The 22,039-nt window shown below is 42.2% G+C and overlaps 1 non-coding gene across 1 annotated transcript; it reads right to left on the reverse strand.

Annotated features, from left to right (window-relative positions):
* Nucleotides 1-18,371: 18,371 nt before the first annotated feature.
* Nucleotides 18,372-18,504, reverse strand: LOC126021186 (small nucleolar RNA SNORA51). The gene has a single exon (XR_007499791.1). It is a non-coding gene; the product is annotated as a small nucleolar RNA SNORA51 (small nucleolar RNA).
* Between the last annotated feature and the right edge of the window lie 3,535 nt (nucleotides 18,505-22,039).

Genomic DNA, 22,039 nt, shown 5'->3' on the forward strand with positions numbered 1-22,039 from the left:
CCTGAAGACCCGCCTGGTGTGGGGGGAATCATGCTCTCCTGGACAAAGTGGTCAGCCCAGGGTCCTATGGCTAGCTGTCCTGCCCAGAGCCCCCATCATACCAGACAAAAGCCCACGAAATCCTGGCATGTGGAGTGTTCTGGTCCCAGCCGAGCCTCTGTGGTTTTTGGATGCCTAGGAAGGATTTCTCACCCCCTCCCCCCAGGGCCCGATTAACCAGGCGTGGCCCTGAAGACCCGCCTGGTGTGGGGGAATCTTGTTCCCCTGGACTAAGTGGTCAGCCCAGGGGTCCTATGGCTAGCTGTCCTGCCCAGAGCCCCCAACATACCAGGCAAACACACCAAGAAATCCTGGCATTCGGAGTGTTCTGGGCCCAGCCAAGGCTCTGCAGTTTTTGGATGCCTAGGGAGGAATTTCTCACCCCCTCCCCCCAAGGCCCGATTAACCAGGCGTGGCCCTGAAGACCCGCCTGGTGTGGGGGGAATCATGCTCTCCTGGACAAAGTGGTCAGCCCAGGGTCCTATGGCTAGCTGTCCTGCCCAGAGCCCCCATCATACCAGTCAAAAGCCCACGAAATCCTGGCATGTGGAGTGTTCTGGTCCCAGCCGAGCCTCTGTGGTTTTTGGATGCCTAGGAAGGATTTCTCACCCCCTCCCCCCAGGGCCCGATTAACCAGGCGTGGCCCTGAAGACCCGCCTGGTGTGGGGGAATCTTGTTCCCCTGGACTAAGTGGTCAGCCCAGGGGTCCTATGGCTAGCTGTCCTGCCCAGAGCCCCCAACATACCAGGCAAACACACCAAGAAATCCTGGCATTCGGAGTGTTCTGGGCCCAGCCAAGGCTCTGTAGTTTTTGGATGCCTAGGGAGGAATTTCTCACCCCCTCCCCCCAAGGCCCGATTAACCAGGCGTGGCCCTGAAGACCCGCCTGGTGTAGGGGGGAATCATGCTCTCCTGGACAAAGTGGTCAGCCCAGGGTCCTATGGCTAGCTGTCCTGCCCAGAGCCCCCATCATACCAGTCAAAAGCCCACGAAATCCTGGCATGTGGAGTGTTCTGGTCCCAGCCGAGCCTCTGTGGTTTTTGGATGCCTAGGAAGGATTTCTCACCCCCTCCCCCCAGGGCCCGATTAACCAGGCGTGGCCCTGAAGACCCGCCTGGTGTGGGGGAATCTTGTTCCCCTGGACTAAGTGGTCAGCCCAGGGGTCCTATGGCTAGCTGTCCTGCCCAGAGCCCCCAACATACCAGGCAAACACACCAAGAAATCCTGGCATTCGGAGTGTTCTGGGCCCAGCCAAGGCTCTGCAGTTTTTGGATGCCTAGGGAGGAATTTCTCACCCCCTCCCCCCAAGGCCCGATTAACCAGGCGTGGCCCTGAAGACCCGCCTGGTGTGGGGGGAATCATGCTCTCCTGGACAAAGTGGTCAGCCCAGGGTCCTATGGCTAGCTGTCCTGCCCAGAGCCCCCATCATACCAGTCAAAAGCCCACGAAATCCTGGCATGTGGAGTGTTCTGGTCCCAGCCGAGCCTCTGTGGTTTTTGGATGCCTAGGAAGGATTTCTCACCCCCTCCCCCCAGGGCCCGATTAACCAGGCGTGGCCCTGAAGACCCGCCTGGTGTGGGGGAATCTTGTTCCCCTGGACTAAGTGGTCAGCCCAGGGGTCCTATGGCTAGCTGTCCTGCCCAGAGCCCCCAACATACCAGGCAAACACACCAAGAAATCCTGGCATTCGGAGTGTTCTGGGCCCAGCCAAGGCTCTGCAGTTTTTGGATGCCTAGGGAGGAATTTCTCACCCCCTCCCCCCAAGGCCCGATTAACCAGGCGTGGCCCTGAAGACCCGCCTGGTGTGGGGGGAATCATGCTCTCCTGGACAAAGTGGTCAGCCCAGGGTCCTATGGCTAGCTGTCCTGCCCAGAGCCCCCATCATACCAGACAAAAGCCCACGAAATCCTGGCATGTGGAGTGTTCTGGTCCCAGCCGAGCCTCTGTGGTTTTTGGATGCCTAGGAAGGATTTCTCACCCCCTCCCCCCAGGGCCCGATTAACCAGGCGTGGCCCTGAAGACCCGCCTGGTGTGGGGGAATCTTGTTCCCCTGGACTAAGTGGTCAGCCCAGGGGTCCTATGGCTAGCTGTCCTGCCCAGAGCCCCCAACATACCAGGCAAACACACCAAGAAATCCTGGCATTCGGAGTGTTCTGGGCCCAGCCAAGGCTCTGCAGTTTTTGGATGCCTAGGGAGGAATTTCTCACCCCCTCCCCCCAAGGCCCGATTAACCAGGCGTGGCCCTGAAGACCCGCCTGGTGTGGGGGGAATCATGCTCTCCTGGACAAAGTGGTCAGCCCAGGGTCCTATGGCTAGCTGTCCTGCCCAGAGCCCCCATCATACCAGTCAAAAGCCCACGAAATCCTGGCATGTGGAGTGTTCTGGTCCCAGCCGAGCCTCTGTGGTTTTTGGATGCCTAGGAAGGATTTCTCACCCCCTCCCCCCAGGGCCCGATTAACCAGGCGTGGCCCTGAAGACCCGCCTGGTGTGGGGGAATCTTGTTCCCCTGGACTAAGTGGTCAGCCCAGGGGTCCTATGGCTAGCTGTCCTGCCCAGAGCCCCCAACATACCAGGCAAACACACCAAGAAATCCTGGCATTCGGAGTGTTCTGGGCCCAGCCAAGGCTCTGCAGTTTTTGGATGCCTAGGGAGGAATTTCTCACCCCCTCCCCCCAAGGCCCGATTAACCAGGCGTGGCCCTGAAGACCCGCCTGGTGTGGGGGGAATCATGCTCTCCTGGACAAAGTGGTCAGCCCAGGGTCCTATGGCTAGCTGTCCTGCCCAGAGCCCCCATCATACCAGTCAAAAGCCCACGAAATCCTGGCATGTGGAGTGTTCTGGTCCCAGCCGAGCCTCTGTGGTTTTTGGATGCCTAGGAAGGATTTCTCACCCCCTCCCCCCAGGGCCCGATTAACCAGGCGTGGCCCTGAAGACCCGCCTGGTGTGGGGGAATCTTGTTCCCCTGGACTAAGTGGTCAGCCCAGGGGTCCTATGGCTAGCTGTCCTGCCCAGAGCCCCCAACATACCAGGCAAACACACCAAGAAATCCTGGCATTCGGAGTGTTCTGGGCCCAGCCAAGGCTCTGCAGTTTTTGGATGCCTAGGGAGGAATTTCTCACCCCCTCCCCCCAAGGCCCGATTAACCAGGCGTGGCCCTGAAGACCCGCCTGGTGTGGGGGGAATCATGCTCTCCTGGACAAAGTGGTCAGCCCAGGGTCCTATGGCTAGCTGTCCTGCCCAGAGCCCCCATCATACCAGTCAAAAGCCCACGAAATCCTGGCATGTGGAGTGTTCTGGTCCCAGCCGAGCCTCTGTGGTTTTTGGATGCCTAGGAAGGATTTCTCACCCCCTCCCCCCAGGGCCCGATTAACCAGGCGTGGCCCTGAAGACCCGCCTGGTGTGGGGGAATCTTGTTCCCCTGGACTAAGTGGTCAGCCCAGGGGTCCTATGGCTAGCTGTCCTGCCCAGAGCCCCCAACATACCAGGCAAACACACCAAGAAATCCTGGCATTCGGAGTGTTCTGGGCCCAGCCAAGGCTCTGCAGTTTTTGGATGCCTAGGGAGGAATTTCTCACCCCCTCCCCCCAAGGCCCGATTAACCAGGCGTGGCCCTGAAGACCCGCCTGGTGTGGGGGGAATCATGCTCTCCTGGACAAAGTGGTCAGCCCAGGGTCCTATGGCTAGCTGTCCTGCCCAGAGCCCCCATCATACCAGTCAAAAGCCCACGAAATCCTGGCATGTGGAGTGTTCTGGTCCCAGCCGAGCCTCTGTGGTTTTTGGATGCCTAGGAAGGATTTCTCACCCCCTCCCCCCAGGGCCCGATTAACCAGGCGTGGCCCTGAAGACCCGCCTGGTGTGGGGGAATCTTGTTCCCCTGGACTAAGTGGTCAGCCCAGGGGTCCTATGGCTAGCTGTCCTGCCCAGAGCCCCCAACATACCAGGCAAACACACCAAGAAATCCTGGCATTCGGAGTGTTCTGGGCCCAGCCAAGGCTCTGCAGTTTTTGGATGCCTAGGGAGGAATTTCTCACCCCCTCCCCCCAAGGCCCGATTAACCAGGCGTGGCCCTGAAGACCCGCCTGGTGTGGGGGGAATCATGCTCTCCTGGACAGAGTGGTCAGCCCAGGGTCCTATGGCTAGCTGTCCTGCCCAGAGCCCCCATCATACCAGTCAAAAGCCCACGAAATCCTGGCATGTGGAGTGTTCTGGTCCCAGCCGAGCCTCTGTGGTTTTTGGATGCCTAGGAAGGATTTCTCACCCCCTCCCCCCAGGGCCCGATTAACCAGGCGTGGCCCTGAAGACCCGCCTGGTGTGGGGGAATCTTGTTCCCCTGGACTAAGTGGTCAGCCCAGGGGTCCTATGGCTAGCTGTCCTGCCCAGAGCCCCCAACATACCAGGCAAACACACCAAGAAATCCTGGCATTCGGAGTGTTCTGGGCCCAGCCAAGGCTCTGCAGTTTTTGGATGCCTAGGGAGGAATTTCTCACCCCCTCCCCCCAAGGCCCGATTAATCAGGCGTGGCCCTGAAGACCCGCCTGGTGTGGGGGGAATCATGCTCTCCTGGACAAAGTGGTCAGCCCAGGGTCCTATGGCTAGCTGTCCTGCCCAGAGCCCCCATCATACCAGTCAAAAGCCCACGAAATCCTGGCATGTGGAGTGTTCTGGTCCCAGCCGAGCCTCTGTGGTTTTTGGATGCCTAGGAAGGATTTCTCACCCCCTCCCCCCAGGGCCCGATTAACCAGGCGTGGCCCTGAAGACCCGCCTGGTGTGGGGGAATCTTGTTCCCCTGGACTAAGTGGTCAGCCCAGGGGTCCTATGGCTAGCTGTCCTGCCCAGAGCCCCCAACATACCAGGCAAACACACCAAGAAATCCTGGCATTCGGAGTGTTCTGGGCCCAGCCAAGGCTCTGCAGTTTTTGGATGCCTAGGGAGGAATTTCTCACCCCCTCCCCCCAAGGCCCGATTAACCAGGCGTGGCCCTGAAGACCCGCCTGGTGTGGGGGGAATCATGCTCTCCTGGACAAAGTGGTCAGCCCAGGGTCCTATGGCTAGCTGTCCTGCCCAGAGCCCCCATCATACCAGTCAAAAGCCCACGAAATCCTGGCATGTGGAGTGTTCTGGTCCCAGCCGAGCCTCTCGTTTGTCCCATGTTAACTGAAATTCATCAGCCTTTTATTATTGCTACATTTTGACTAAATAAATATTAATTTGATGGATTATATTCCAAAATTAGAGGATTAACCTAATTAAATAATATGAAACTGAAATGAAAAAGCCATTTAAAAAGAAAATCCTTCCTCCTTGTTATTTGATCTGCTGAATAATTATGTTAATTGTTGGTTTGAATGTACCAAAGCTCACACAAACTGGCCAAGACAGGCAATTTAAAACTTGCCAGGGATTATTATGCATATCTGATCTTTGGCACATACAGATAATCATGAATGTTCTTGGAGCCAAGATATTGTGTGTGCATGTGTTGCTCAGTCTCTTCCCATTCTATTTAATTCATAAGCATGTCTAGAAGGGCACATTGTTTCCTAGCACCCAGCATCCATATACATATCCATAACATTCTATAAATCATTCTATAAATCAAACTCAATAATAGGGGAATGTCTTAGGCAAGTGAGATCTAGATCAGGATACAAACTATATTATCAAAGATAAGAGGAAAACAACACTATTTCATAGGTAAATTCCAAGGCATTGTACTCAAAGTCAAAGAATATTAATTAGAATAGAAGTTATTCTAGTAAGCTTGAAAATTCAATTCCTTCTTGTATTGACCTTTTTATTTTCCTTCTGTGAGTAGTTTCATTCATCTATCCACATACCCTATAAATTTTTGACAAGGTAGGTTCCATGCCTTCTGCCAGATTATAAGAGCATAGTAGTAGTAAAGGAAAAAAGAACATAGTAGTAAGTAGGCCAGCACCTGCCCTTTGCTAGCTGGAAGTCTGGGAAAAAAAACCATTTTTATGCAATTTTTGAGAAGTCCTGTATGAGGTGGCATTTGAACAAGTGGGAAAAGGACTTGTTTGAATGAAATCAAACATCTTTTACCTTTGGATGATTATGAACCTCACATATGACTGTGGACCCAAAAGGCTATATATTACACATCTTAGTCACACATCTTAGTTGGGAAATACCAACTTGTTTTGCATTTCTCAAAACAGATTCCGGACATTAGCCAGCACATGCAAGTACTAGGGAAAGCAGGAACAATTTCTCAGATAAACCTGGAGGTCAAATACTATAAATTGGAATTGTTATGGGCCAAAAAAGTCAGCAAAACTTTTGAAACAAAGTGTTGGGGTGCCTTAGAGATTGTGGCAATTTTTCAGGTGACTAGTGGAGACAGGTAGAAAGGGGGAAAGACAAGGAGAAAATGAAAGAGAAGACCTGGGTCATAAAATAGAAGGAAAATGAAAAATAAATACTGGTAGAAGGAAAAATTGTATGTATCTGTGAAATGCTACTCAGTTACAGTGAAATCCTGCCTTTTGAAATGACACGAATGGAACTAGAAGGTTCATGCTAAGCAAAATAAATCATAAAGAGAAAAACTAATACTAAATAATTTGGATATAAAGAACAAAAGAAAGGGAATAAACAACTTTCATCCAAATCCAAATCTAACCAATGGATTTAAACCACAGAACCCAGATTGTCATATTGTGTGTATGTGTGTGCATTTGTTCATGCATATGTGTGTATGGGGTGTTTGTATTGAGGAACTAAGAGAAGTGGACATTCAAGAGATGATGGTGAAAATTAAAAAGAAATGAACATGATACCAACAACAGAGACTGTTTGAAAAATAAAACTGTATGGACACTACAGACAATGACCTGGATTGGACAAACTAGTTTGCCTGGAGCCTAGAATTGGTCTTAAGTCAGGAAACCTCAGGGGTAGGGTCTCCTTGTATTTAAGCCAAGGTTTTTCCTTTCCATGTCCCCCATACTTTGGTGGGCCCATGCAAATGATAATTGCCACTCTAACACTGTTTTTACAGTGCTCCTTTGACTCAAAACCTTTAAGAAACCACTAGTAAAAATATCTGGAACTGCAAAAAAATGGTTTACATTAGTGTTAACATATATGCTTTTAGTTCCACTAGCATTCTGGGGGATAAAGGAGGAAGATAAGGGATATATGCTTGGGAACAGGGATGAAGGGAGGACAACACTGGTGGTGAAGAGGCCCTCATTTATTTTCGCTGTGTACCTTAAACATCACTGTGTAAGATTTTAATTCACTTTGGCCACAATAAAAATTAAACACACACACAGAAATGGTAACGAAAAGTTTTGGGCACTTAAGTGAATGGTATTGTATAACAACTTATTTTTGAGGAAATGTGAAAAATGTTTGCTGGAAATATATACAATGATGAAAACTAATGTTACCTCACTAATTTTTTAAACAGTGTTCAGTGTTTCAGAGAAGCCTAGATACCATTGCTTCTGTTCCTATTCATTCTGTGAAGGGTAGTGGGTACAGCTTCTCAGTCAACGTCAGTGGCTCAATTCCCAGCACCATATTACCAGAATGCCCCATGTACTGGGGGAAATCAATACATTTAGTAGGTGAGATAAAAGTTTTTGTAAGTAAATTGAGATACAGTACAATAGGATAAGAGATGATTGGTTAAATTAGAACAGACAAGCAGAATACAATAGGTTCTGAAGCACTACTGATTGTAAGGGCAAACACTGTTTTGTACATGCAGTTATATGATTGAGCTCAATGCTATGGGGAGACCAGGACCAGAGGGTTTTGATATTTATTGGTCAAGAAGTAAGCCCACAATCAACAATTTCTCTCAAGTCTCAAGTTTCAACAGGACTCATAATTAAAACTAGTCACCACAAAGTTACTACCTAGCTCTTCTGTGCTCTTCACCATCATGAGGATACTCTTAGAGAGCAGGATTTTCAAAAAGGAAAGAACCTTTGGAGAGGATAAGACACTTAGGAGGAAGTGAACCTATAAATGTTTTCTTGTAAGTGTTAGATTTTATAGACTTAAAAGTCAGATAAAATTATAATTGTGGGGTCATGGTGAAAAGTCAGACCCTTAAGAGTTGTTTCTCTCTAAGTGGCCCTGAAGCATCTGTCCACAGTCTGGAGTTCTCTCTCTGTGTGTCTCTGCTTCTCTGCTTTTCTGTTTCTATGTCTCTGTCTCTCTCACCCCCCTTCTCTGTCTCTCAGAACTAGAAGATCTGGGACTGGGTGATGATGAAGGAATCCTTGCTCTTCAGGTCCACTCTCTGGATACTAGTTGATATTTGCAGGCTTGACTGGGGCATTTAACATCCACAACTAGGGAAGGCATGACTTTTTATTGCTTCACTTTAGACCAACTGCTCTGTTATAGACTGTGAACTTTTGTTCACTGTAAAATTTAAGTTCGGCATGCCTCTATTATCAGCTAGAAAACATATAAATACCCAAAAAAATAATCATTCATTTCTATAAGTGTCATGTGTCTCTGAGTATAGCCAGTTTATTGGACACATCATGAGGATACTTGAAGATGTTCCATGCTTTGTAATTGTGAACATTTTGGATCCTTCTGACCAAACTTTGGCTGCTTATTATATAAAGCTATGGCAGTTGTATGTGTGTTTGAGAGAAACGAGTAGATATAGAGAAGAGGAGATTCAGGTGATTGGACATTATGACAGCAATGTGACAGTGACACCAGGTATGATGAAACACATAAGAATATGAAGTTAATTCACCCCTCCTGGTAAAGCTCCTCATAGTTAAAGGGAGCAAGTAGGGTTCAGATCCCTCAAAAACTATAACTCATAAGAATTGCGAACTAGTGAAATGAAAGAAGGGTCTTTCTATTCTGCTGCTTATTGCCCAAAGATTACACTTAAATGAGAGTCAGAGCATCAGTGCAACAGCTAAGAAAAAGGGTTTTCTCAGAATCCCCCACGGTTGATGTCAGTTTTCTTTAAAAGGAGTCAGAGAGTAGATAGGGAATTTGTCGACCATCTGTAACAGCTACAACTTTTTCTGTTGTAGCATAACACTAAATATGGCAAATAAGATTAAAGAAATGGACATGCCTCAGTTCCAATAAACTTCATATACAAACTAGGTTTGATACTAGTAGTAAGTTCACCAGCTCCTTTCCCAAAGACATACTGGAACTCTGAAGATCAAAGAAAAGACTCTGGGAAACGCCTTCATTGAATCTTGATGGCCTCTATAGGACTTTATGTGTGTACCTATGTGCATATATGTGTGTATATGTATATGCATATATGCCTCTGTGCACATATGTAAAGCATGCACTATACATATGATTGCATTATTAATCTAGAATATCAAATGAACCTCTCTTGACTCCCTTGAACATTTATATTATAATCACTGTTTATTATTATTATTTCTATTTTACAGATGAAATTTGAGATTTCAGGGAATTCCAGTGAAATTGAAAATGATTTTACAAAATGGAAGTGATTTTACACACGATCCTTTGACTTAGAATGAGAAGATCCAGAACCCAATTCTTTGTGATTAACTAAATTTTCTAGACAAAGATCAACTTTCTGTGCTATTGACTCTTAACATAGAATAGAAATTTTCAAGATGGTGATGGTAATTAATGTAGAAAGAGGTAAAAATTTGATAGAAAGTAGGCTTTTATTATTTATTCAAATGTCAATTACACAATAATGAGAATCTTGTAATTTTTCATCACTTTCAAGAAAGAAAGAGAAGAAAGAAAGAAAGAAAGAAAGAAAGAAAGAAAGAAAGAAAGAAAGAAAGAAAGAAAGAAAGAAAGAAAGAAAGAAAGAAAGAAAGAAAGAAAGAAAGAAAGAAAGAAAGAAAGAAAGAAAGAAAGAAAGAAAGAAAGAAAGAAAGAAAGAAAGAAAGCAAAGAAAGTAAGAAAGAAAGAAAGAAAGAAAGAAAGAAAGAAAGAAAGAAAGAAAGAAAGAAAGAAAGAAAGAAAGAAAGAAAGAAAGAAAGAAAGAAAGAAAGAAAGAAAGAAAGAAAGAAAGAAAGAAAGAAAGAAAGAAAGAAAGAAAGAAAGAAAGAAAGAAAGAAAGAAAGAAAGAAAGAAAGAAAGCAAAGAAAGAAAGCAAAGAAAGAAAGCAAAGAAAGTAATTAAGAACTGCAAGGGGAAAACAAACCTCCCTTGTAGTGAATGACTGCAAGGCCTTAGGGAAGGAGACCTCACTGGCCTGATTGACAATAGTGTTACTCCAGAATTTTCATGAGGATTTCTGAAAGCTTCTCACTCATTGCCAGAGCTCCATGTGTCCTGGATATAAATGGCCAGTCACCAGAGAGACACTAAAGCATGTCCCCATGGTGGTGGGAATGTTGCACTGCTGAAGGGGGTTGTTCTTTTATGACTGAAACTCAGCTACAAACATGTTTGTAATCATGGTGCTTAAATAAAGATATTATTTTAAAAAATAAGAAAACATGTCTCCAACCAATTGGTTGAAACATGGCACATACCCACACAGTAATGCATTAGTCCACACAGAATTTATAATTTGAGATTGAAACAGGTAATAGCAGGTGTGAGAAACTATGCCTGGTTTTGGTATCCCCACAGGTTTCATTTTATTGCAAAATATTCATGTGCATTAATAAAATGCATTCTACTTTTTATAAATTTCAAAAGCACGTGCATAAGTCCCTAATCTCAATCGTGTGACTGTTTCCACCTTTGGCACTGGCAAGCCATTATAATGACTTTACTTAGAGAACTTTACTCTTTTATTCTCATGAAGTGATTTTTATCAATTTCTTCTGAATAGCTGAATGGAGAGTTTCAATGTTCTTGAAGATTCAAATCTCTTTGCCTCACTGATTTGTCATTTTTTAAGTTATTCCATTGCAAAGTGAATTTCACAGACTTTAGCATCTCTTGTGAACACAAACTAAGTGCAAACCAAATGGATTCCTAGGAAGAAAAGCCATTATCTGCATCTTGCCCAGTGCTGGTCTCCATTCATGCCTCTACTTACTGCAAATTTTTCTTGAACTCTCCCAGGAAGAAAAAAATGAAAATAAAGTAAAAACAGAAGGGGAAAATTGTCATGAGGAAACACTATTGTTAATCATTTTAGACCTAAGGATAAAAATTTGAAGCCTCACGTACAGATCAATTCAATAGATCAGCTTAAGCACAATAGGGTTCTAGAAAGTATTAAGGTATTTCCCTGTTCCCAAGAAAAATGCCCCTTCTATAAAGTAAATTTAAAAATAATTTCATAGTATGAACACTGTAATTGAGGATACTTAGGGAGTGAAGAAAGTGCAGAGGGTTTTTGAGCGGAAATAATGCTTTGTTTGCAAGTGGCAGAAGAATAAGTAGGGCAAGGCCCATAGATTGAGAAAAAATATTAGGGCACAAGACTGAATATATTGTCCTGATCCCTTCACCCTGTCTCTAGATGACCCTGATGACCCTCATCATACCTGTCTGTCTCTGCTTCTCTGGATAACACCCTAAACTGAATCATCCAAATATTACTTGGTAGCTTTTAACTAGTCAGCAAGAGTCCTGGCCACAATGCCCAGTACAAACAGGAAAATCTAACCTGACTCTTCACAAAGAAGAAAGAAGAAAAAAGTCTTAGTTTACTTTGTAACTTAGTTTTCTTAGTAAACATGGGTGAAACAGGGTAAAACTGAAAGAAACATGGGTGAAATCTTTCTCAGGTATAAAACTCTATTTTTCTCATCCTTTTCTATACAGAATTGAAATGCACTTTAAGACAATAGAGATTTTATGCCTTCTCTTAAAGAAAGACTTTCCACATAGTTATGCTTAACTCCTGCCAAGGGACCCATGCAACTGAATTTCGACCTAAAAATAGAAATATCTTTTAGTCATGTGGACCTTGACTTCCTACACCAAACTTTGGCTGAAAGTTTTCTGGATGCAACTATAATTAAATGCAGGAACTCATATTGCTACCATTTCCATTCTAACCACTGCAGTTACTAGAGATTTTCAACTATCAATTGTTTACTTCCTGTTCCCTGAACACAAACCTGTAAGAAGAGCCCATAAATGTCTTCCTTACTTAGTGCATTATTTCATAAGTGCAAACATATGAGCAGTGATGTCTAAACCAGCCCCATATACTTTTGAGAATCTCTAGTTATGAAATAAATGTGTCAAACTTTCAAAAATTGCAACAAACTCAGGCCTCCTCAGAATTGTGGCAAGTTGTCTAATATTCCTGCTATTAATGAAAATAGAATAGAGGCTAAAGAGAAACTGAGTGGGTGTGGCACTTGTCTGCTGACAACCCATACTCTGTCCCTGTCACCTTATTGGTCTCCCAAGCACCACCAGGATTAATTCCTAAGTGCAGAGTCAGAAGCCTTGAACACTGTCAGGTGTGGCCCCAAAAGAAAACAAATATGACACTAGAAATCAACAGTGAGCATTGAATGCCTAGAAGATTATTTGAGGGATTCCTAATCTCCTTACAGTGCGGTCTTTAGCTGTTGCTATTGACCTGAGGACTAGTTTTGAACTCTTTGCCTGGGTTTGGAATCATTTGCTTAAAAATAAAATAAAAGGCTAGCTTGTCAATATCCACTCATTTATTCACAGTCACACTTATTTATTCAACATCATTGAGGTAACAAGCTGAGACAGATGCTTTGAATGGAGTTTGTGAGTAAGGTCTGTTTCATAAACTCCAAGATTTGTTCAAACGTTGGCAGGCATCATCCACATAAGATGAAAAATTAAGCCAATAGATTGCCCAGTGATCGACTCTGCAATGCTGTCATTTGAACTTCAATGATATCTCCACAGCAATCCCATAGTGAATAGTCTGGAGAGGGGATAGTGAATAGTGAATAGTCTGGAGATTTGGATAGTAGATTGTCAAGGAGAAAAATGCTAGAGGAGAAACTGAGTCCTGCAAGACCCAGGGAATGTCTAGCTATCCTAGGGAACCTGAAAAGACTTGGAATTCCAGAAAACCCAGCATGCTTAAGCATGACACTTACCTCTCACAACTGCAGTTCTGCACCCTTCACTGCTTGGCTCCAGTTGAAGACTCCTTACTCCTCCTATCTCCAGCCTCTGCCAAGGTCAGGACAAATTACCCACACTTCCCATTGGCTCAGCCCTGAAGGGAGAGGTTGATGACAGCAGCTACAGCAATAACAGCAATGCATGAAAATTCCTCCCTCCCAGTCTTCGCAGGAGGAAAATCATGGGCACAGCACCAAAGACGGCCACTTCAAGGGATTCACTGGACATACAAGAAGGCATGTGGCATCACCTGCTTAGCAGGAAGCATAGAGCAGTGGCCTGGCCTCTGACATCTTAATTATGAGGATGTAAACCCATCTAATGTCAGAATCAAGAAATTCTAGCGACTTTTCTTCTAGTGCCTCTGTCCTGTGTGCCCAGGATGGGTGAAGAGTCAGGGAGGAGAGGTGAAGAGAACAGAGAGAGGGAATGAGCAGGAGAGCAAACCAGAGGTCAGCTGCATCTGGGGAACTTCAGTCATCCTGTCTCCTATCCAGGACTGAGGTGGGATAACCAGGTTGTATTCACTGCTGGGGTAGGTGATATCTCAGGCTCAATCATGTGCCTGAACCATGAAATTACTCAAATCCCAGATTGCAGGATAAGCTTGCAACATATGGGTGGGTTTAGTCAACAACAAAGGCAATGTGCAACTCTGGAGAAATGTGCTGACGGTCCACTGACAACCCAAAGTCTGTTTTCTGGATCAAACATCAAGATAGGCCCTCTAGGAAGAATGGTCTGGGAGTGTGGAGAGAAATTTTCACTCCTTCCCTGGTATCCAGGGAACTTTGGCAAACTGTACAGCCTACATTCTACTTTTCTTAATGGCCAAAGGTGCGTAAAGTAATAGAACAAGAACCAACATGTAGTCTTTAGTTAGGAAGCTTCTAATAAAAGTAACTGCTGTTGTAAGAATCAATTGGAAGGTTTGGAGAAACTTGAAGATGCTTGAGAATATCGCTTAAAATATTTTTCTTTTTTTAATTGCTTTATTTAAGGGCCGTGATTACAAATTGTTCATTGTCGGGTTTCATACAATGTACATTATCCTTCACCAGTTCATCCCTCCCTCCACTGACGTCTCCTGTTTCTCTCCCCTCCCACACTCCCCTACCCCTGTTTTGCTCTAAGGCAGACATTGCCCCCCTCTCTCTCCTCTCTCTTTTCTTCTCTTGAAGGGTGCTTTGTCTGTTAGTTCCTCCACTTTCAGTGCCGAGTTCTTGCCCAGAGTGATAAGTTCTATCATTGTCCTCGTAGACGCTTCTCTACTTTAGCTATATTCACAGCTCTGTGTGGCAAGCCACCCTCGTCTGGACCTCCTGACTTTTGTCTCTATTGTCTCTGGGTATTATTGTCATACTGTCTCTTGTTTTTCTTATATCCCACAAATGAGTGTTCATACATCACAAAAAAAAAAAAGATTAAGTATTTTTGTAAGATTGCTGGGAGAAAGGAACTCTCATTCACTACTGGTGAGAATGCAGACTGGTCCAGAATTGTTGGGGAAAAATATAGACATTTATCAAAAAGCTAGAAATTGAACTTCCATATGATCCAGGAATACCATTTCTAGGGATATATCCCAGAAACACACACACACACACAAATGCCTTATGCACTCCTATGTTCAGTGTATCACTATTTACAATAGCCATAATCTAGAAGAAAACAGGGTCCCTGACAACAGATGAGTGGCTAAATCTACACAATGGAATACTATGCAGCTGTTAAGAAGATGAAGTCATAAAATTTGCTTATACATTGATGGACATAGACTATTATGCTGAGTGAAATGGATCAAAGGGGAAGGGATATAGAATGTTGTTCTATTAGTTTATCACCTATAAAATAAGGTCCACCCTGTCTCATCATATTTTCATATTATTGGAAGCACAATAAAGTATCCTTCCTGATAATACACATTTATCATTTTCTCAGAAAGCACAGCATGCTGAGCATATAAAATTTCACACTGTCCTTGAAGACCCACAATAAAATGCATGATTTCCAAAAACAAACCTTTTTCTAACTGCTTCAGTTTTATGATTTTAATATTTATATACACATCTATTTTTGTAATTTTGTTATATGACTCAAGGTCTTTCCTACAACACATTTCTATAATCAAAGAACACAGCTCTCTTGGTATTTAATGCTAAGTAAATTTTCTAGAAAATGCATGCTTAATAAATTTACAAATAACCTTTATAAATAAATTTCTAAACTGTATATATTTGATTTTGGTTTTAAATCACATTTGGTCCTACTTATAGTTTATTTATAGCTCTGTGCTCAGAAATCACTCCTGGCAGACTCAGGGAACCATATGGGATACCAGGGATTGAACCCAGGTCAGTCACATGCAAGGCAAATGTCCTACCTGCTATGCAATTGTTTTGCTCCCCAAAATTATATTTTTAAGCATTTTTAAAAATATAATGCATGGCACCTGCATATGTATGGAAAATTAAAATTCCAGTTAGCTCACAGGATTATACCCTTTGTTACAAAGGGTAGAACAGCAGAGAATGTAGGTAGCATATCTATGAGCTGAAATAATGAAAGCTACATGATCCTGAGTAATAAGGTCAGGAGAGGGAAGGAAGGAAGGAAGGAAGGAAGGAAGGAAGGAAGGAAGGAAGGAAGGAAGGAAGGAAGGAAGGAAGGAAGGAAGGAAGGGAGGGAGGGAGGGAGGGAGGGAGGGAGGGAGGGAGGGAGGGAGGGAGTGAGTGAGGAGAGAGGGAGGAGAGAGGGAGGAGAGAGGGAGGGAGGGAGGAGAGAGGGAAGGAGGGAGGGAGGGAGAGAGAGAGGGAAAGAAGGGAAAGAAGAGGGAGGGGAAGGGAAGGAGGGAGGAAGAAGATGGAAGGAAAGAAAGAAAGAAAGAAAGAAAGAAAGAAAGAAAGAAAGAAAGAAAGAAAGAAAGAAAGAAAGAAAGAAAGAAAGAAAGAAAGAAAGAAAGAAAGAAAGAAAGAAAGAAAGAAAGAAAGAAAGAAAGAAAGAAAGAAAGAAAGAAAGAAAGAAAGAAAGAAAGAAAGAAAGAAAGAAAGAAAGAAAGAAAGAAAGAAAGAAAGAAAGAAAGAAAGAAAGAAAGAAAGAAAGAAAGAAGAAAGAAAGAAAGAAAGAAAGAAAGAAAGAAAGAAAGAAAGAAAGAAAGAAAGAAAGAAAGAAAGAAAGAAAGAAAGAAAGAAAGAAAGAAAGAAAGAAAGAAAGAAAGAAAGAAAGAAAGAAAGAAAGAAAGAAAGAAAGAAAGAAAGAAAGGAAAACAGCAGTTGTTAAATAATAAAGACAAATAAGAAAATAACAATATTAGTACTATAGTTGACAAGCTGACTAACTGAAGAGAACAGAGAAGATGTGAATATGGTATCAGGGACTAAACCCAGGGATCACCTGCTTTACAACTTGAGGCACAATCCCAGACCTGCCATTTTATTTTTACTTAAAACAAAGGCTCCATGAAGTGTAGGGCAGGAGAAAAGAAGTCTTTAAAATTTTGTTCTGAACAACAAGCTATATATTCTACATGATTTTTTAGTTAAGGCAACTTAAACAATGAATACTGCTCAACATTCACAAATAATTAATTTCCAACAGACTGTAGGTCTTAAGGAAAAGAATAAAACATGGAAACTCCTAAAAGAAGATAAGAAAGGAGAATATCTCTATTAACTTGGTGTCTAATAAGATGTCTTAGATATATTAAGATTAAGACTCTTATAAAAGTAAGATAATAACTTATAATAAATAAGTAAACTTATTTCATTCAAGTAAATAATTGCTGGGATGGAGCAAAAATACAGCAGGAAGGATGTTTGCCTTGTCAGTGACCTGGGTTTGATCACTGAGACCTGCCAGTAGGGATCCATGAGCACAGAACCAGGAGTAAGCCGTGAGAAATACCTAGTGTGGCCCCAAAACAAACAAAAATTTAAGAATGGCCATCAAAAGAGTCAAGTTTAAAAGAGAAAAAAAACCACCAATATTTGTCTATTGTCACCAATAGAAAATATTAGTAATGATCTTTTTTTTTATTCAGAATTTTTATTTATTTACTTTGAAGAGAGCTACACCCAGTGGTGCTCAGGGCTTACTCCTGGCTTTTCTCTCAGAAATCACTCCTGGCAGGACTGAGAGACCACATGGGATACCAGGGATCAAAAAAGAGAGGGCCTCATGCAAGGCAAACGTTTTACCATTGTACTATCACTCCAGCCCCCAGAATTTTAAAGTAGTTATATAAATTAGTAATACAAAATCAACCAACTAGTGCAGGAAAGATTTCAACAGGAATTTATAAAGGAAGAAATCTTATATCCAAATGTATATGAGATGTTTCTCAATTCATTAGTCACCTAGAAAATGCAAATTAAGACCACAGTAAGGTCCCACTATACACCTTCTGGAGTGACTGTTGTTGATGAAACTGATAATAACAAGTACTGCAGAGCAGTGGAGCAACTGGAACTCATATTTTTCACTGAAGGTACACATTAGAAAAATTGTGTTGGAAGACTGGCAATAGATTTACATGTAGATCTAACCGTATTTTCTGGAGTAGAAGATGACTTTTTAACCCATGAAAAAAATTTTAATAGTTGGGGGTCTTATAGTTTGCCTTATACACCGGTATAAGGCATGCTAAAACTTACTCCAGCTTCAGAGATGAGTGATCCCTCCCCCTCTTACCGGCACATGCCATCCAGCTGCCAGGTGCCATCACTCAGTCCTCTGCTTGTCTTGATTCATCTTTCAGGGCACATAGAGGAGCTGAGTTACCAAGCACTGCATCCCATCCAGTCACCAGATGTCATCGCTAGTATGTGGCTTTCCAATGCTCAGTCCTCTGCTTGTCCTGATTCATCTTTCGTGCACACAGAGAAGCTGAGTTACCGTTGTTTCCCCTCCAGCCGCCAGGTGTCATTGCTGGTATGCTGCTTTCCAGTGCTCAGTCCTCTGTTCAGTTTTTATAGGACACAGAGGAAGCACTCTTTCCCCCTTTAGCTGTCCTATTAATCACTGCATCCCAGCCAGCTGCTCTTGGAGGAGCCCCCTCTCCCTGCTTTCAATGTAGATCACAATTAAAAAATCACAGTCACTCACTACAAATGACAAATGTAAAATGATTGTTGGCAATCCAAAGTCTAGCTTTATTAAACATATACTGTTTACCTTTGAGGATTCTACTCCTTTTCTATTACGTTTTTAATTTCCATTTGGTGTACATTCAAAGAGAGGTAGTTTTATATGACGAATATAGCCCAAACCCTATATTTTATTTTTTTTGTCCCTCAATTCACAATACAGACCAGGCAAAGGGCCTGTGTTGAAGTGTATATGGGATGCATTTACTGTACCTCCTTTTTCTATACAGTCAGTGTAAAGTATACAGCCTGTGGTAAGAATTGGGAAGCCTTATCTTTCCTTTGCTTTCCTTTTCTTTCCTTTTCTTTATGATTTTTAAATATATATATATGATATTTCTCAGTGTAATTATTTCTGTGACTGCACTAAACGATCCCTGTGGTGAGCTTCATGTCAGGAGCTGGACCCTCCAGTCCTCCTCTATTTTTGTCTCTGAGAATCATTACACAAATATTTTTCATTTTTCTCAAAACCCATAGAAGAGGAAGACCATTTTGTGTTTATTTCTCTCCCTCTGACTTATTTCACTCATCATAATAGATTCCATATACATCCATGTATAGGAAAATTTCATGACTTGATCTCTTCTGATAGCTGCATAACATTCCATTGTGTATATGTACCATAGTTTCTTTAACCATTCATCTATTGAGGGGCAGCTAGGCTGTTTCCAGAGTCTGGCTATTGTAAATAATGCTGCTATGAATATAGGTGTGAGAAAAAGATTTTTGTATTGTATGTTTGTGTTCCTAGGATATATCCCTAGGAGTATTATAGCTGGATCGTATGGGAGCTGAACTTCCAGCTTTTGGAGAACACTATATTTTTTTACATTTTTCTTTATTTAAACATCTTGATTACAAATATGATTGTGATTAGGTTTCAGTCATGTAAAGAACACCCCCCCTTCACCAGTGCAACATTCCCACCACCAATGTCCCAAATCTCCCTCCATCCCACCCCACCCCCATCTGTACTCTAGACAGGCTTTCCAGTTCCCTCTTTCATTCACATGATTATGGTGGTTCTCAGTGTAGTTAGTTCTATAACTGCACTCACCACTCTTTGTGATGAGCTTCATGAAGTCAGCTGGAAGTCCCAGCCCTCCTCTCATTGTCTCTGAGGATTGTTTCAAAGATAACTTTTATTTTTCTTAAACCCCATAGATGAGTGAGACTATTCTGCGTCTCTCTCTCTCTCCCCCTCTGACTTATTTCACTCAGCATGATAGACTTCATGTACATCCATGTATAGGAAAATTTCATGACTTCATCTCTCCTGACAGCTGCATAATATTCCATTGCGTATATGTACCACAGTTTCTTTAGCCATTCATCTGTTGAAGGACATCTTGGTTGTTTCCAGAGCCTCGCTATTGTGAATAGTGCTGCAATGAATATAGGTGTAAGGAAGGGGTTTTTGTATTGTATTCTTGTGCTCCTAGGGTATATCCCTAGGAGAACACTATATTTTAACAGGAAAAGTACGAGGTTGTCTTATACACTCAGTCGTCTTATATGCTGGAAAATATGGTAAGTCTGTTCTCTAATTTCAGTGCAGAGTCCTTACTCCACAGAAAAGTGTGCACGGTATGTAAAACTTACCACAGATCCTGTGTCTCTTCATATGTGCCTGAATTCTGATTATTCTAAGTGCCTGCACATGTGTGCAGGCAAAAATCTTGACCAACAAAACTTTTGTTTTGTTGAGACTCTATGAGCCTCAAAAGTCCTTTAAGGATCTTCAGCAGTGTGTTTGCCCCATAGCTACACTCTGAAAAATCCTAAAAGGTGAATAGAAGAAACCAACAGTGAAAATAACTCAAAAATACTGATTTTTAAGTACTGTCTTCTACATCTAACATATAACAACTGTAAGTCTAAGGGCTCAGAAATGTGACTCAGTGATACAGCATATGCTTCACTTGTGTGAGACTCTGAATTTCAACCCCAACACCTCAAACAAATAAAGCAAACAGTAAATCCAAAGAACTGTCTGAAGTGACCCACACAGTAATCAAAAAAGTGAAAAAAATAACAATTATAATTTAAAATATATAATAATGCAGAATTATTTACCTAAATCTTGGTTCTTTTATGTAAATACAGGTTTATTTGATTTTGGGGGGCCACACCTTGTGGTGCTCAGATGTTACTCCTGACTCTGTGCTCAAGAATTACTCCTGGAGGTACTTAAGGGACCATATGGAATGCCATAGATAGAACCTGAGTCAGCAGTGTTCAAAACAACTGCCCTACCCATTCAGTATAATATTTGCCATGGGTTTGTGACTTAAGTCTTTGACTTATATTGAGAAAAGTTTCTTCCATTCCCATCTTTTTTAGAGTTTTTTATCATGAATGGTTGTTGGACCTTATCAAATGCTTTCTCTGCATCTGTTGAGATGATCATATGGTTTTTAATTTTTCTTTTGTTGATGTCGTATATACCTTGATTTACTTACATTTGTTGAACTATCCTTGCATCCCTAGAATGAATCTTATTTGGTCATGGTGTATGACTTCTTGATGAAGTCTTTGAATCCTATTAGCTAGGATTTTGTTACGGATCTTTGTATCCGTGTTCTTTAGGGAAAATGGTCTGTAGTTCTCTTTTTTGGTGGCATCTGTTTGGTTTTGGTATCAGGGTGACGTTAGCTTCATAAAACTATTTGGAAGTATTGTTTTTTCAATTTCATGGAAAAGCATGAAAAGTATAGGCAGTAGATCCTCTTGGTAGGTTTGAAAATCATTAGTGAATTCATCAAAAGCAATTAAAATTCAACAAAATCTTGGGCTTTTATTTTTAGGAAGACTTTTGATTACCATCTTAATTTCCACAATTGCGATGGGTCTGTTGAGATATACTAAATTATCATGGTTCAACATTGGGATGTTATAAGCATCCAAGAATCCGTTCATTTCTTCCAGGTTTTCATACTGTGTGGCATAGAGTTTTTCAAAGTAGTTTCTGGTTACCCTTTAAATTTCTGTAGTATCTGTAGTAATCTGGCCATTTTCATTTCTGATTTTATTTACTAAGTTTCTCTCTCTTCCTTTCTTTGTGATGTTTGCTAGTGGTTTATCATTCTTGTTTTTGTTTTTGTTTTTGTTTTTTCAAAGAACCAACTCTTGCTTTCATTGATCTTTCAGAATATTTTTTTATTTTTCCATTCACTGATTTCTGCTTAAAGCTTTATTTCTTTCCATCTCTCTACTTTTGGATTTTCCATTAACTGATTTCTGCACAAAGCTTTATTATTTCTTTCCGTCTTCCTATTTTTGGTTCATTTTGTTGTTAACTTTTCAGTTTTGTAAGCTGTAATATTAAGTTATTTATATAGGCCCCTTCTTCCTTCTGGATCTGTACTTGCAAAGATATAAATTTCCCTCTTAGTATAGCTTTTCCTGTGTCCCATAGATTCTGGTAATTTGTGTCTTTGTTTTTATTTGTTTCCAAAAATCTTTTTATTTCCTCTTTTATTTCATCTCTGACCCACCGGTTGTTCAGTAGTGAGCTGTTTAATATCCAGGTGTTAAATTTTTTTTCTCTGTATCTTCTTGTTATTTATTTCTAATTTTACTGCATCATGGTATTAAAAAGTAGTTTGTACAATTTATATCTTTTTTATTTTATGTAGGTATGTTTTATGGGCTAGCATGTGGTCAATTTTGGAAAATAAACCATGTATGTTGAAGAAGAATGTGTATCCAGTTTTCTTAGGTTGGAAAGCCTGATCTATATCTACTAGACCAATTTTTTCCATTGCTCCTTTCAGTGTTAGTATATTCTTGTGAGGTTTCAG

The sequence above is a fragment of the Suncus etruscus genome, chromosome 10 (genome assembly GCF_024139225.1).
Source record: "Suncus etruscus isolate mSunEtr1 chromosome 10, mSunEtr1.pri.cur, whole genome shotgun sequence".
Classification (NCBI taxonomy): Eukaryota; Metazoa; Chordata; class Mammalia; order Eulipotyphla; family Soricidae; genus Suncus; species Suncus etruscus.